The sequence below is a fragment of the Panthera pardus genome, unplaced genomic scaffold, assembly GCF_024362965.1.
Source record: "Panthera pardus isolate Hobbes unplaced genomic scaffold, ASM2436296v1 HiC_scaffold_23, whole genome shotgun sequence".
NCBI lineage: Eukaryota > Metazoa > Chordata > Mammalia > Carnivora > Felidae > Panthera > Panthera pardus.
The window spans coordinates 1414563-1431604 of NW_026526799.1; the positions used below are offsets into that span (position 1 = coordinate 1414563).

General features: G+C 44.6%; 1 protein-coding gene across 5 annotated transcripts in view; it reads left to right on the forward strand.

Moving 5' to 3' along the window:
• The window catches only part of ZFAND6 (zinc finger AN1-type containing 6), a 73750-nt gene that overhangs the window by 21550 nt on the left and 35158 nt on the right, over nucleotides 1–17042 (forward strand). The window lies entirely within an intron of this gene.

Consider the following 17042-nt stretch of genomic DNA (forward strand, 5'->3'; position numbering starts at 1 on the left):
GCCTGCCCTCGCTGCAGATTGGCTCTCCCCAGAGGCCACCGGTTCTCGCAGTTGGTGGCTGCTGGCGCTGTCCTCCACACCGAGCAGCTCAAAGGGACGCGAGGTCTGTGTTCACTCGCTCCCTTTGCTGTTGGCGGATTGTTACTCTTCCAGGCAAAAACCCGGTGAGCTTGCGGGTCCGTCGTCTTGCGGGCATCACTCTCGTGTTTATGGGGGGTCCTGGCGCCGGGGTTCAGCTCTACTTGGTCTCGTTCAAGCATCCAGGTGACTTTCCACTTCTGTGAATGCGGGGATTTGGGTTTGTTTTATTTATTCCTATATCTCGGGGCCCCAAACAGTGGCTGGCACATAGGAAGTGCTTAATTTTTGTTGAATAAATAAATAAAAATTTTAAAACACTCTTGACTTGCCTCCATAAACCTTTAGCAACCCACTGCGTAGACCAAGCCTTACCCCTTATTGCCTGAGATGGCTCCACCTCTGAAGTTGTTTTCCAGTTGAGGAATGTAATACATGTTAATTGGTAAAAATTTAGAAAATGGACGGGCTAAAAAATTTTTCTCTCCTAATCTCGCTACCTAGAGGTGAAGGTTGATATTTTGATTTTATATCTTTCTAGGCTTTTTTTTTCCTGTGCACGTGCAAATGTTTTTTTAATTTTTTGAGGAATCACAATTTCATATTGCGAAATCTTTCCTTGTAATCTTCAGTCACATGAAACACGAACGTCTGCTGCGTGCTTGGGTAGCGTGTCGGTTGCTAGAGGTGCAACGTGAAAGGAGACAGCCCGGGCGGTAACCTGCGTGCAGAAGTCTAGTGACGGCATCACGGTTCACTGCTGTCCTGTGCCCTGTTAAATGAAGCACCGTGGTTTTTGAGCCAGCCCCCTATTCTTTTCCCGTTGCGATTAGTAGTTTTCCTGTTAGAAACAGTGCTGCCTGATTATGTCCCTAGGATGAATTCAAAGAAGTGGAATTTTGGGTCAGACTGGAAGCATTTTTAACCTGTTGTTCTGGAGAAAAGCTGCACTGCTTTATAGTCTCGCCAGGAAGCTGAGCTAGTTTGTATAAAATCTAGTTTATCTGCAGAAGGCGTGTGCGTTTTTTTAAGTTCTAATTTGGTAAATAAATTTTTTTTTATTGAGGTATAATTTACATGCCATAAAATTCACCCATTTAATAAGTGTTCACTTCAGAAATTTTAGATAAATGCACACAGTTGTGTGATTACTACCACACTCCACTTAGAACATGTCTGTCACTCTAGAAAGATCCCTCAAGCCTGTCTGTAAACGGGTCCTGTTCCCAATCCCGATCCTGGGTAACCAGTATATCTGCTCTCTGTTTCCGTAGATTTGCTCTTTCCCAACGTGTACGTGGAATCCCATATTTTAATGTGGACTTTTGAGTTCGACTGCTGTCACTGGCACGTTTTTGAGGTACACCTATGTTGTGACATCTGTCATTAGCTTGGTCCTTTTTTCTTTTCTTATTTTTTATTGTGGTAAAATACGCATAAAATATATGCATTAAATCACTTGTAAGTGAATGAACGCACGCTGGTATGCAGCCATCACTGTTGTGCGTCTTCAGAACTTTTTCCATCTTGAAACTCTGTGCCCATTTAACAGCAGCTCGTCGTCTGCTCCCCAGTAACTGCTATTTTCTTTGTGTCTCTGAGAATTTGAGGTTTTTTCTTTTCTTCTCTCTCTCTCTCTCTCTCTCTCTCTCTCTCTTCCTCTTCTCTGTGCCCAATGTGGGGCTTGAACTCACGATTCCAAGATTAAGAGTTGGATGCTCTACCAACCGAGCCAACCAGGCGCCCCTGAAGTCCTTTGTATAAGCGGAATCATACAGAATTTGTCCTTTTTGTACCTGGCTTAATTCACTTAGCATGCGATCTGCAAGGTTCATTCATCTTGTAACACATACGAAAATTTCACTGCTGTTAAAGACAGAATAATATTTCATGGTGAGTGTATAGATCACACTTTGTCTCACCATGTCTGTCCACAGACATTTGGGTTGTTTCTGTAATGCTGCTGTAAACATTGGTGGTCAAATAATTTCCAGGTTTTGCTTTCACAGCTTTTGCTTCTATGCTAGAAGCGGGATGTCTGGGTCATGTAGTAATTCTGGATTTAACTTGCTGAGGAACCGCCACACTCTTTGACAGAGGCTGTACCTTTTTACATTCCCACTACCGGTGCACAAGGGTTCTCATTTCTCCACATCCTCACCAAAACTTTTCTCTTTTTGAAAATAGCCATCCAGACGGTGCGAAGTGGTATCTCAGTGTGGTTTTGATTTGCGTTTCCTAATGATCAGTGATGCTGGGCATCTTTCCATGTGCTTATTGGCCTAGATGAGTATGTCATCTTTGGGGAGGTGTCTATTCAAGTTCTTTTAGGAGTTCCTTATATATTCTGGATATTTATCTCTTATCCAGTAATCACATTTGTACGTATTTTGTCCCATTCCGTGGGGTGCCTTTTTATTTTTACTCTGTTGATTGTGTCCTTTGGACAAAAGTTTTTAACTTTGCTGATGCTCAGATTATCTGTTGGTACCTTTGTTTTCGGTGTCAAATCCAGGAAATCATTGCCACATCCAGTGTCCAATCTTGTGCCCTGTGTTTTCTTGTAGGAGTTTTATAGTTTATACATTTAGGTGTTTGACTCATTTCAGTTAATTTTTGTACATGGTGTAAGTGTCAAACTTCATTCCTTAGCTTGTGGATATCCAGCTTTCCCACTACCTTTTTTGAAAAGACTGCCCTTTCCCCCATTGAATGCTCTTGGCTTGTCCTTTTTTATTGCTGGTTAGTTTTCATTGTGTAGATACCGACCACGTTGTATTTATTTATCCGTGTCCTGGTTCGTGGACATTGGGATCGTTGCCAGTTTTTGGCTCGTCTTGCCACTGTGAACATTTATGTACAAGTTTTTGGATGGCAGACATTTTTGTTTCTCTTGGGCAGAAACCTGGAAGGGGAATTACAGGTCATATGAGAACTGCAAGTTTAACTTTGTAAGAAACCACAATTTTCACAGTCCCAGCAGCAGCGCCCGTGAGGATTCCTTTTGTCTTCCCTGTCACCAGCACTTGGTGTGCTCCTCTTTGTGCTGGTGGCTCTTCCGGTTCCGAGGGAGGAGTGGCTGCGCCTTGTGGGGTGACTTTGCATCTCTTAAACAGCTGATGAGGTCTCTATCTGGGGGCGGGGTCTTGTGGCTGCAGCCCCACCCCTCCCGCCCTCCTCCTCTCCCCACCACTGCGTCTTCAGCTTGGTCAGCCCCAGTCTTAACACTCTTGTTTCTTCTTTCTCCCGCTGCCCGCCCCTCTTTATTTATTTCATTTAAAAAATTTTTAATGTTTATTTTTTGAGAGAGAGAGAGGGAGAGAGGGAGGGAGAGAGGGAGGGAGAATGCAAGCAGGGGAAGGGCAGAGAGAGGGAGACACAGGATCCGAAGCAGGCTCCAGGCTCCGAGCTGTCAGCACAGAGCCCGACGCGGGGCTCGAACTCACGAACTGAACTGTGAGATCAGGACCTGAGCTGAAGTCGGAGGCTTAACCAACTGAGCCACGGTGCCCTGGCAGACCCCTCTTTGATCACTTTCTTACTTTCTAATCTCGGACTACCGTTCCCATACCCTGTTTCTAAACCTAAGCAGCTAATGTTACCAAGCAGGTCATGTGATTTTGTTTTGCCACCATTGTGAGTTTTTCTGTAACTTTTTATTTTGATTTAATTTTAAACTTAGCATAGAAATTGCATGAATAGTACAAGGAACTCCTACTCCTTTTTTTCTCAGATTCTCAGTTGTTATGCTTTGTCCTATTTGCTTATCAATATTCTTTTGTTTCTTTTTCGGACTGTATATGTGTGTGTAGAAATATATGCATATTTTCTTCTGAGTCATTCGTGTAAGCTGGAACCTTACTCAGGTTGCATAGCTATGTAGTGGTAAAGCAGGGACTGGAGTCCAGACGTGTGTGTGTGTGTGTGTGTGTGTCCCCATCCGTCCGTCCGTCCCGTCAGTAGCTGGCACATACTTGCTGCTTAGGAAAGGCCTCTCGAATGGACCGGTGACCACGGCTCACCTGTCAGAGTCTGTACGTGCTCTCTTGGGCTGTCCACACGGCTCGGTGCTTGGGTTTCGCAGACTCCAGCTTGGGACGTGTGCTTTGCCACTTCTGGCTGTTTGCCCGGCAGCTTCCATCATGTCACTAAGGCTGTTCCCTCGTCGCTGGAGTGGAGGACAGGACAGTTCCTCCTTGTGACGGACGTTGTGAAGGTTAGAGGGGACCGCACAGGTGAAACGTTTGTCACCGACCCTCGCCCTTCCTTTCATAATTCGTCCCGTTCTGCTGACGTAGCCACTGGCTTGTCTTCGTCGTCCCCCCCCCCCCTCGTTTTTTCACCCCAGGATCTTGGTCCTGGCAGACTTGGTGTCTGGTCCCCAGGGAGGACACAGCTCCAGCGAAAGGTCTGGGGTGACAGCTGTTGGGAGACCCTGATCTGAGTCCCAGTCAGAGCTGTGAGGCCGAAGCTTTGATCACAAAAAGTCCAATTCCAGGTGCGGGGATTTCGAGAGCTGGTTCCAGGAGCCGCGCTGCCTTTGGCATCCCAGTTTTTGAGTATTTTTTATTTGCCCTTGTAAACTTGTGGAGTGTTTCAGAAATACCAACTTTGGTGCGCCTGGGTGGCTCAGTCGGTTGGTTAAGAGTCCAACTTCGGTTCAGGTCATGATCTCACGGTTCGTGAGTTCGAGCCCTGCGTCGGGCTCTGCGCTGACAGCTCGGAGCCTGCTCCTGCTTCTGTGTCTCCCTGTCTCTCTCTGCTCCTCCCCTGCTCACACGCTGTCTCTCTCTCAAAAATAAAGACTAAAGAAAAAAATTTAAAAAACAAAAAAGAAATACCAACTTTGTAGGGTCCATAAAATACCGGGTCACACCCTTGGAAGCAGTGCAGAAATTTGAGGTGGCCCGACACGTCCGCCCCTGGCCGGCACCCCTCTCAGAGGTACGTGTTTTTCCAGGAAACTGTGCCGTTTCGTTGCTGCATCACACGTTCTAGGTTTTTCTTTAGAAGATCAGGTCTCCGTATGCGCGACCCCGTCTGGCAAGTAGGGGGAAGAGAAAGCCATCAAACCAAATACTTCCAAAGTAAGAATTCTTGGGGATTGTCTTCTCGGTTGATAAAGTGTGTATAGCAACCTATTCGGTGATCGGGGTTTTCAACCGAGACCGAGGGAAGGGCGCACGTGGCACTGGAGAGGCTCTGCGGGGCAAGGGACAGCGTCCCGCCACGGGGTCTCTGAGGAGCCTGGGCGTGTATTGCTGGTTCGCGTGTGACTGGACTCCAGGCCGGATTTTGTTCTCCTGATTTGGACGGTTTTCTCAGAATAATTAAACATCTCTTTGGAGGAAATGGTTCCCCGCACCTCTTGCGTAACTGCCTTCACCAGATGAGTCTCACGTAGGTAACAGTTTTAATGTTGTCTCTTATAATGCTGTCTTAATGTCGCCTGAAAATCAAGAGTGAGCTATTTCAGAGGAGAACAGCACCGGGGTTGCTGGTTTGTCCTCGCCACCCTGGGTTTGCTCTTCAGTGTCTCTGCGAGGAAACAGGCCCCCTTTCCGTACAGCATTTAATACCTCAGCGTGACCACCCAGGTTAACAGGTGATAAAATTCTTGAATGTAAAATTGTACAAACAGCTTATTTCTCAAGACCAAATCCTTTACGGTGTTAATTCAGTGGACAGATGGGACTAGAAGCCATTAAATATTTTCCCTCCACCCCGAGCAAGCGGCATGGTCCCCTGTGTTCATCAGCGGCGAGAGAGCAGTGTTCTCTGGCTGCTTGTGGTCATTTGGTTTTTAAGTTTATGATACCCTTAAGACAAAACAGAAACTACACAGGAATTCCTTCAGGAGGACCGACATACGTCACCCTAACCAGAACTCTTGTGCGTTGCACGAGTGAGTATCTGTTGGGGTTTTTTTTAGCAGAGGGAAGGAAAGCAGCCGGACTTAGGTGGGAAGAGGGGAACGTTCTGGACTGCCGGAAAGCTGTCTTGTCTGTCGCCTGTCATTTGCTAGCTCCAGCTTCTTGCACAGCTCAAAGAGAAGAGATGGAAACGTATTTAGTGACGCACAAGGTACAGAGAGTGCAGGCAGCAAAAGGGAACTGCCCCGGAGCCCCGTCCCTCCGCCTGCCGTCAGCTGTCAGCCCCTTGTGGGCGGCCACGAGTGATCCCGGCTCCTCTCTCCTTTGCCTAATCAGAATATCTGCTCTGAATGGCTTTCCATCTTTTTGGTGGAAACCTTCATCGCATTGTAGTGGGTCTTAGAAGTTTAGGAAAAAAATAGGAAAAGAGTCCACGTTAACCATAGATGTTCTTATCCTGTGCAAAATGTGAGCATCTTGGAATAATGGAGGCACAGTCGATGTATTGTAGCTTTGTTTTGTGAAGTCAGGCATTTGTGTACATGTTGCATATGTTACCTATTTTATGAAAAAAGGAGGAAACCAGGGAAAATCTTATGAAATGCTCAGTTCTCTATGAAAAATAGCCCTCTTGGTCAAAAAGGGCCTGTTCGGTCTCTCGCATTCGTATAGGAGGGTCCTGTTGGCCATGTTCTTGAGTTCACTGGTCCTCACCTCCAAAATAGTTGAGGCACAGAGAGCGAAGCCGGGGGTTTCTTTCTCTCCAGAGTCCTCCCCCACCCCTCCCCAACTGCCATGGCTTTTCCACTGAGCGTCACAGGTCTGAAAGAACCTTCGTTTGCAACCACATCTGGCCCTATGTAACCACTTCATCTATAGCTGGAGCCAGGTCAGTGAGGACTGGTTTTGTCCTTCAGATTTTACGGTAGAAATTTTCCATAACTTAGATGAACTAAATGTGTATCTCCAAGATTTTGATGAGTGTATAGCACATCTATGCTTTAAGTGTGAGATGTGCCGAAAATCATAATTCCTTAAACTTAACAATCTTGAGATGTTAAATGCTTATTCAGTGCTTATTACAAAGAGGCTTTTAAAGAATAATGGTTTTTTGATCCTTCTGTTTACATGTGCTGTTTTGGCTGGGAAACTTCTGTTTGCAATTTGAGCTCTTGTGTAGGGGTGGGGTTGGTGAGCAGAGGGGAAATAGAAATTTTCTTTTCCTTCTTTTTTTTTTGTTTTTGTTTTTGTCTTTTTGAGAGGAGAGAAAGAGAGAGGGTCCCACGCAGGCTCCGCACTCAGCACAGAGCCCAACGCTAGGCTCAGTCCCACAACTGTGAGATCATGACCTGAACCAAAACCAAGAGTCTGACGCTCAACCGACTGAGCCACCAGGCGCCACCGTATTTCCATTTTTCTGACGACTTCCAGGTTTCCTGGCGGGGCAGATGGCCGTTATTACATCGAGCCCTTTCCCGTCAGCCCGTTAGGCTCTTCCTCCCTTTGCTAAGACCTCTGCCTCCCCCTCTCGACATGGTCGTAGACGAGTTGTGTGATCCAGGGTTACAGTCGGCTCGTGTTTTGCTGAAGACGAAGTTTGTGTTCCTGTCTCTCGTTCTCCTCGTTACTGCTTGGGTTTTGAGAGACACTTGCTTATTCTGTGATCTCGAAGTCGGAGGTCCCTCTGCTCATCTCCTCTCCTATCATGGTGCCTTTCCAGCAATTGAGAGGAGAGTGTATGCAACCATCAGCCCCGGGGTAGAGGACTATATTAGTTCGGTACAGACCATCTGGAAAAATTGTTCCTGCGTGCTTTAACCCTCTTCTCCCCAAAGTGTCACCGAAATCTTTTGCGCCAAATTCTGAGCAGCAAATCTCCGTTAATACCATTCTTATTTGAGTTATCAGGCTGACTGCCAAGTGGCAAAAAGCTGAACCCCTCGTTCCATACCAGGTACTGTAGTTAGTTGTAAACCATTGTTTTCTTACGTCCATCCAACAAAAAGCACTTCCTAAAATTTTAAGTAGTGGCTCTCCAAAGTTTATAGTGGGAAACCATTGTGTTTTGACAGACTACTTTTGAGATGCATCCTTTGACCTAATTTTAGTTGACCTAAATTATTCTCCAGTTACCATCTTTACAGTAATTTGAAACCGTTTTCTTTTCAGCTACGAACATGTATTTACTGTGTTCTGTGCTAAAATAATATTTCCCCATATGTATCTACAGTAGTGGTTCTCACACTCGAATCTAAGAATCCCTTGGAAGCTTAGTCTCAGTCTTGGTCTGCGTCTCCGGAAACTGATGTGGCAGGTGTGGAGTAGGACCTGGGAATTTGTAATTTTCTGAAGTTGTTAATCCATATTTAGTGATCAGTTCAGGAACACTCTTTAAATCTACTTATCTCTTGACATTTTGAGTCGTATTCTCGTTGGTCTTTGCTTTTGGCTGCCATAAAGCCAGGTCATTGGAACTTTGATTTCACTATGTTGAGGCCAGTGCTGGAGCCACTTGGACTTTTTAACATTTAAGACCAAGGAGCTATTATAGGACCCGTTGTTGATGATGAACAGTTTTCGGCTGAACGCTATATGGCTTCAAAGACTATGGTGCCTAGCAATTTATTTGATGTTTTTTAACCACACCTAGAAACAGAAGAGAAAAAAACGATCTTGGAGTTACTGATTCAGGCCTGCCTAACAATTTATATAAATCAGGTATCACGAACATAGGAATTTAAAGTTATCAAGATCTCTGTGTAATGTGGAAAACCAAATCAGTGCACATTCAGGGGTTGACTCCTCCTAAATAGTTTTCGAGCTAATACGCTTCTATTTTTGTCTCCCGTGAAGGGAGAATTGAAAATTAGTCCCGTTACTGGTGCTTTCTTCAGCAGAAGTAGTGAAAGTAAACGTGGGTATTTTAACGACGTGAGAAAGAGATTACTGCTTCGATGATGTCTGTACACAGTGCTTATGTCTGCAGTGATCTATGGGTGCCATTAAATTCCTGAAGAGAACGTAGTATAAATTAGAAAATCTTAAACACACAGGCTTGTCATCTGGCCTACTATTTTCAGATTGCTACAGATTAATGTGACCATTTACTGGCCTGGAAGGAGGAAAGTTGCTAATTTAAACCAGATTAGTATGTTCTACGCTGTTAAAGCATTCCTTGATCCTAAAAAGTAAAGATGAAAAGGACTGGTAATTTGATGTTTACATGGGAGGTTTAGTTTCCTGTGGTTGCTGTCTAGAGGCTCCGGGTTTGTGTCCGTGGTATATGGATAAATGCAGGCCAGATGCCAGTCTGCTGTCTAAGCGTGGGGCTCCTGGGGGTGCCAGTCCACTGTCCAAGCGTGGGGCTCCTGGGGGTGCCAGTCCGCTGTCCAAGCATGGGGCTCCTGGGGGTGCCAGTCCGCTAAGCGTGGGGCTCCTGGGACACCTGTTGTGTTGCAGGCGTGTCAGGTATTGGACATACGGTGATGAGCGACACAGATGGCTTCTAGTATTTAGTGTTAATCAGATCCTAACAGGCAGAAGGATGTGGTTTAACTTTGACCAGGAAAGTGATTCGTGTGTTAGTTAGCATGTGCTGTTTCTTAGCAGGGGTATTTTTGTGTTCATTTTTCTCCGTGTATTTATCCCATTTGCAACATAATATTTGTATGCAACATATATAACTGTTAACTGGGATTAATCAAAAAGGATTTATAGAAAAAAAGTTTAATGGTTGTTGGAAACTTTGTAAAAAGTCAACTCTAGGGGCACCTGGGGGGCTCAGTCGGTTGAGCATCCGACTTCAGCTCAGGTCATGATCTCACGGTTTGTGGGTTTGAGCCCCGCGTCGGACTCTGTGCTGACAGCTCGGAGCCTGGAGCCTGCTTCAGATTCTGTTTCCCTCTGTCTCTCTGCCCTTCCCCTGCCCGCGCTCTGTTTTCTCTCAAAAATAAATAAGCATTAAAAAAGTTTTTAAAAACATCAACTCCAGGGTCCCTGGGTGGCTCAGTTGGTTAAGCGTCCAACTTGGGCTCCGGTCACAACCTCACGGTTGGTGAGTTCGAGCCCCGCACCAGGCCCGCAGCTGTCAGCACAGAGCCTGCTTCAGATCCTCTGTTCCCCTCTCTCTGCCTCTCCCTTGCTCTCTCTGTCTCAAAAATAAATAAACATTAAAAAAAATTTTTTTTAAATCAACTCTGTATTCTCAGTGAACAGAATATAATAAACTGAAAATGGCATTTGAAACCCTAATGGTTATTCAGTATGTTTTTATTGGATAGGTAGTAACAATATATTCAGACTTCTAATTGTTAAGAGTTATAGGGGAAAGGACCCCACCTGACTTCTTGCTGGATTTGTGTCTTCTGTCGCGTCCCTCCCAGCTCTGCAGAGAAGTCAGCAAGCGAGAGAGCGGGTTCACTGAAGGTGTATGCATCTGAGCATTTTATCTTGGTAATATTGACATGACCATTATACTAATAGAATGGAGAAAAATTGTTTAAATTGAAAGGCTATTCTTAAATTGCTATTATTTTGAGCACTTGAACTTAGTGGTAAACAAGTTAAAAATGTTTGAAATGTGATTTTTCTTAAAAATACTTTGAAGTTCTGGCGCCTGGGTGGCTCAGTCAGTTAAGCTTCTGACTTCGCTCAGGTCGTGATCTCACGGTTTGTGGGTTTGAGCCCCATCCTATGTCAGGCTCTCTGCTGACAGCTCAGAGCCTGGAGCCTGCTTGGGATTCTTTGTATCCCCGTCTCTCTCAGCCCCTCCCCTACTCATTCATATTCATTCATTCATTCATTCATTCATTCTCTCTCTCTCTCTCTCTCTCTCTCTCAAAAATAAATAAACATTAAAAAATTGAAAAAACTTTTAAGTTCTTCTTAAGTTCCCTGAAGAAGTCTCTTGGCTTCAAATTACCCGGTTTACTATGAGTTTATCTTTAGGTTTTATATTTGAATGCTGGTTATTGATCTTTTCAAAAGAAGGATCTTTTTTAAAAATGGAAGCTTTTATTTGAGAATTGAAAACTCTTTAGAACACGGGTTATTTTGTAACATAACTTTAGTGATTAAGAAAGTATGAGGAAATTGCTTTCTCTGCATTTTCTGAAGAGTTAGGAAACATTCAGAAGGATGAATTCCTGAAAGGAATAAGCTAGGCTGCCTTTATTTGGGAGGTGTCTTTTGTTGAAATGCAATAAATTCATGTCAGTTACACTTTTTTAAAATATTTAGGACTAGGAAATCATACTTAGTAGAGTTTGTTTGAATTATAAGCCCCCTTTTCCCAACTTTAAAAACTGACAATAAGTATGTTCAAGCTCTCATTCACACTTCATGCTTGTCGTAAAGCAACACGTTAATTGTATAGCGGTCTGAGGGGCACCTGGCTGGCTCAGCCACCAGAGCCAGCGACTCTTGATCTCGGAGTCATGGATTTGAGCCCCATGTTGGGTGTAGAGATTACTTGAAAATAAAAATAAATGAAAAGCAATCCAAGCTGACCTTGTTCAAGGTACCAAGTCATTTTCAAGGCACTGTGGTGATAAAAAAAAGTAGATATAGAGAGAAGGTAAGAAAGGGAAAAGTTTCTCTGCTTCTATCTAAATGAGGGTAATTGTTTAGAACGTTATTTTAAGATATGAAAAATAAAACGATTGCTTAGTAGAACACTGGTACTTGGAGAAACTCCTAATCCTCTTACGTGCCACCTCCTGCTGTAACTCAAACTTGTAATAGTAAGATCCTCTGCCTAGCATCGCTGTGACTCCATCATGTTTCGAATCAGAACGGCTGTTTCTTTTGTCCTATTCTATTATTTTTAAAAATTCAGCTTTATTGAAGTAAATTTGCATACAACAAAATTAGCTAATTTTAAGTGTGCAGTTGTAGTTACGACGAATGTGGTTATAACCACGATGTGGAACGTTTCCGTTACCCCAGAAAGTTTCCTGGTGTCGCTCAGGAGTTCATTCCTCTGCCACCCTTGGTCCCTGGACCTGCATTCTGCCTGGTGGCTCTCTGTAGCATTTCATATAAATTGGATCACATATTATGTAGTCCTTTGTGTCTGTCTTCTTTTACTTGGCACGGTAATTTAGAGACTCCTCCGTGTTGTCATCGGTGGTTGGTTGCTTTTTATTGCTAAATAGTGTTCCATTGTGTGCACGCGGCCCGATCTGTGTATCCACTCGCCATCTGTTGGCTACTCCGGCTGACTTGGTACTTGGCCGTCACGAGTCACGAATGAGGCCGCCGCGAACACGTCAGCACAAGCCTGTGTGTGGACGTGCGTGTGAGTGCCTGGGAGTGGACCTTTGCTGTGGTACAAATGGAGCCTTTGTCTCGTAGTCTGGGCAGAGGAGGAAACCCATGTTGAACCAAGAGGATGAAACCTGTCCTGGGGAAAAAGCTGGATTGCCGACCGACCGTTAATTCTCTTCTTTGTACTTGTGTTTTATGTTTTGTCTTCTCCCTTTCCCCCCAACAAGCGCCTGCCTTTAATTTTAACTGTAAAACCTCTTCAAAAATGATATTCCTTATTTAAAACTCAAATTTGTAAGAAAAGCCTAAATTTTGAATGGGCTTGTTGAACCATGGCTGGTTTGTAATAGTTCCCGTCCCCTTCCCCCTAGTATTTCTGCCTTCTACTAAGTTTTATTTTTTTGGAGACTTTTTTTGTTTCTTTCTATATCACCGTTCTCCTCAGAGTTGGGACCTGCATGGTATGATCTGAGTTAAGGGAAATACATAAGTAGCTACAGATAAAGGTTTATGATTTGTAGTGTCATAGTTTGGGGTTTGCTGGAAACTCGGCTGCAGACTGTGTTGGTCTGACTTAATGATTCATGAAGCCTCTGAAGGGAGCTTAATTTGCTGACTCATGCATGTTATAATCTCCTTGGCAGTATAGGTAAGACTTGATTTAGAAACAAGGGATGCCTGAAAACTTGCTTCCTGCTCTCCTAAATGGATTATGTATGTATACTAATCATACATATTAGGGACTTTCGGTTCAAAATTGACTTAATTTTACATTGGAGTTCATCAGCTTTCTTTCACAGTGTGGATTATTCTGATTCTTGTATTAAAAGAGCATCAACCCGGGCACCCGGTTGGCTCAGGTGGCTGAACGTCCAGCTTCCCCTTAGGTCACGATCTCAAGGTTCGAGAGTTCAAACCCCCATCGGGCTCTGTGCTGACAGCTCAGAGCCTGGAGCCTGCTTAGGATCCTCTTTCTCCCTCTCTGTCTGCCCCTGCCCCCCCTGCCTTTGCCCCACTCCCACTCTCAAAAAGAAACACTTAAAAAAGAGGAGCATGAACCGGCAGCAGAGATTGGCATTTGAATTAAGATCAGAGGAAAATTTGGAAAGCTAGTACTTAGGTCCAGTGGGCAGAGGATCTGATCATGTCTGTCTGAGAAAATGGGAGAGAACACAGGAATTTTGGTTGGGATAAAATATCTTTGCCCGTTTTGCAGTTAGGCATTCTGCGATGGCCTGTTAAAGTGCCTCCTTTAAACAAGGTATGCCATCGGGTTAAAGAGATTAATCTGATAGAGAGCAGGTCAAAGAAGGCCGTAGCTGTGTAACGGAGCGGATCTGGAATTAGCTAAAGTACAGTAAATGTTGTGCCCCGGTGCTCATACCTGATGCAGAAGGTATTGCGTATAGGAGACTAAAATTCGTCGCTTCTTCCTGGGTCATCCCTGTTCAGCCTTGACTTTCTGATTTTGCTGGGTATCTACCCCTCCAATTCCTGTCTTTGTTACACTGTGAGCCAGGTGATGCGTGCTATCATTCCACTCCTTTCCAAAGGGAATTGTTTGCGCGCTTTTCCCAATAGAGAGACTATTGTTCTGTGCCTCTTGACAAGCAAAAAAAGGAGTGTGGGTATAAGATGCAAATAACTGTACAGCGGTCAAAGCTGTGCTCTACAGCTGTTAGTCTTGTAAAACCCCTTCCACTAGTTGCGAAGAGGATGGTGGAAGATTGAACGGAAGTTACAATGCGCAGGGAAGATGTGTGGGGCCGCTGGGGAGGAAGGGGAGCTGGGCATTAGTGGTGTGGCGGTGTGTGGCCATCAGGATGGTCTCCTTTCCCACGCCTTCTCTCGTTCATAGTCCCCTCTCTGTTTTCTTTCTTTTTCCCTCCAGCTTTATTTCATGGTTCCGTGCCACGGACGTGTTTGTGTATTAGCCGCTTGTGGGCCAGCTTCTCAGTGATGACATTGTTACGTTGTCTTTTCCAGGTGTTCTCTGGTAAATGGGTGCTTCATCAGCTCTTTATTGGCATTTGGAGTTTATTTGGGGAAGGGCGGTTTAATATTTTCCTTGCGTGTTGTTGATCACACGCCTCTTACTTTGGTTCTGCTTTGCTGCCTGGCATGAGCAGAAATTAACCTGATTTGGAAGGGACACTCCCCTGCAGCTGCACCCCCAGTTGGAAGATGGCAGGGGCTCGGGGGGTCGGGGGAGGACTGTCCTGTGACCGCGGCGTGGTTTGGGGAAGGTTGGGAGGAGGTGACGTGCCCTTGACTCCGATCCACTGAGCCACACCTTGTCATCAGTGTGGAATGGCATGTGTCATGTAGCACTCCGCCGGATGTTTGACATGAGAGCACTATAATAACTCACCAAATCGGAAATCAGGGATTACTGTAATTGCCGTCGGATTGGAGTTTGAGTGGACGGACATCAGACTGGAAAAATGATACTCTTTCTTGTTAGGTATTCAGAATCCTTAGAACATCAGCCTCGAATATTTATCTTTCTCAGGTTTTATTTTGAAATAATTTCAGGGCTGCCTGGGCGGCTCAATCGGTGAAGCATCCGACGTCGGCTCAGGTCGTGATCTCACAGTTTGTGGGTTTGGACCCTGTGTCGGGCTCTGTGCTGACAGCTCAGACCTTGGAGCCTCCTCGGATTCTGTATCCGCCTCTCTCTGCCTTTCCCCAGCTTGCACTCTGTCTCTTTCTTTCTCTGTCTCTCTCAAAGTAAACATTTAAAAATGGTTGGAAATAATTTCAAGTTTATGGAAAGTTACATTAATAATACAAAGAATTCCCATATACCCCTTGGCAAGGTTCACCCACTGTTAACTCTTTGCCACATTCACTCTGTCATTCTCTTATTTTTTCCTGGATGGTTTGACGGTAAGTTGCACGCATCATGTCCTTTTCCCATGTAAGGCTTATGCAGATATTCTGACAAGGCCATTCTTGTATTTTCGAAGACAGTTCAGTTATCGAATAAGGGAGATTTAACACCGATTAATAATAGAATTCTCTAATACATGGTCCACTTCCGAATTTCTCTATTTCTCCCAGAAATGCTCTTCATTAATTTTTCTCCCGGTCCAGGATCCAGCCTAGAATCATTTGTGGCATTTGGTCACTTTGTCTCTTTTTATTGTCCCTTCATCAGGAACGCTTTAGCTTTTACCTTCTTGACGTTGGTATTTTGTGAAGAGTGACCATTTATTTACAGAATCTCTCTCAATTTGAGTTTGTCTGATGTGTCCTTTTGAATACCTTTGGGAAACGCAGAGTCAGCGGGGACACCACGTTAGTGATGTGTGCTTCTCGGTGCATCGTGTCAGGGGGCACGTGTCCGTCTGTCCCCTCATCGGGGAAACTAACTTGTGGTCTTTGGATCAGTGTGGTATCTTCCAGGTTCTTCCACTTAAAGGTTTATTATTTTTCATTTTGTAGTAAGTCATCTGTGGGGAGCTGACTTTGAGGCTGCTCTGTTCCGTACCAGACTTTCCCTATAGACAGTGTTCCCTATCAGACTTTCATCCACAAAGAATTTCAGCATGCTTTGGTCATTTGGGCGGAGTCATTTATTACTGTGGTGGTTGAGGTTCAAATATCGAATTGCACACACTCAGTGCTATAGGAGAGAGCGTGTTCTAGCTGTTGGCTTCTTCGGCATTTGATGTAATTTTTTTAAATCTTTTTTTAATGTTTATTTATTTTTGAGACGGAGACAGAGCGCAAGTATGGGGGGGGGGGGGGTGCAGAGAGAGAGGGAGACACAGAATCTGAAGCAGGCTCCAGACTCTGATCTGGTAGCACAGAGCCCGATGCGGGGCTTGAACTCACGGACCGTAAGATCATGACCTGAGCCGAAGTCGGATGCTCAACCCACTGAGCCACCCAGGCTTGGCCCCAAGCATTTGAACGTGTCTTATGTTGAACTGGAACCGGTCTTCTGAGACGTCCACACAGTGCTTCACACCTGAACTCTTGTACCACCCAAGATAAGCCTGCTCCTGTTTTCTCTTTAGCAGCCCTTCAGAATGCATCCCTTTTTGAATTTTTTCTCTCGGTTCCTTCCATTTCTAACGGTCGTTTCTTGTTAAGAGATGGCTCTCTTGAGTTTGGGACCACCCTGTTGGTTTCATGATCACGCTCATTTACTAGTGTCCACACTTCACGTAGGAAACCCCATCTGCAAACAGTTCTAGGTATGTTTTTACCAGGACAGTGGATTGCCATTGCCTATAATCTGGCTCGATGCTTAAGAGCAGTAGGCCTGGGAGACAAATCTGGGTTCGAGTCCTGTCTCTGTCACTGATTAGCTCTGTGATCTTAAACAAGTTTCTAGCATCTCCAGACTTCAGTTCCACGATCTAGAAAGAGTTGGCAATAATTGCACCTACCTTTTTGAGGGTGGAATGAGGATTAGTGTGCGTGTAAAATTTGGGGACAGGGCCAGTGACACCATAATCACTCATTAAATGTTGATTGTTGTTCGTAGACAGAAAACACATTTCTGTTTTACAGCCCGAGATGGGTACAACTTATTTTTTAGCTGTTGTGTCCTGCTGTAGGCTCATTTAAACCTAAGGTGATAATCAGCAAGTTGAAAAGAGTTCTGAAGCACGGTTAGGTTCTCGGACAAGTACTTTAACTTGTGTGAAAGTTATTCCATCGGGTTCCGTCAGCTTTTATGAGGTGTGAATTATTTCTTAAACCGTTTGCATGTACGTATAAGTAGATTATAAACAAACATTTGTCTTTTGTAGCAAAGCAAACGTGCGGTAACTTACTTCAGCATTAAGTAATACTTTAAAAAGTAGCCAG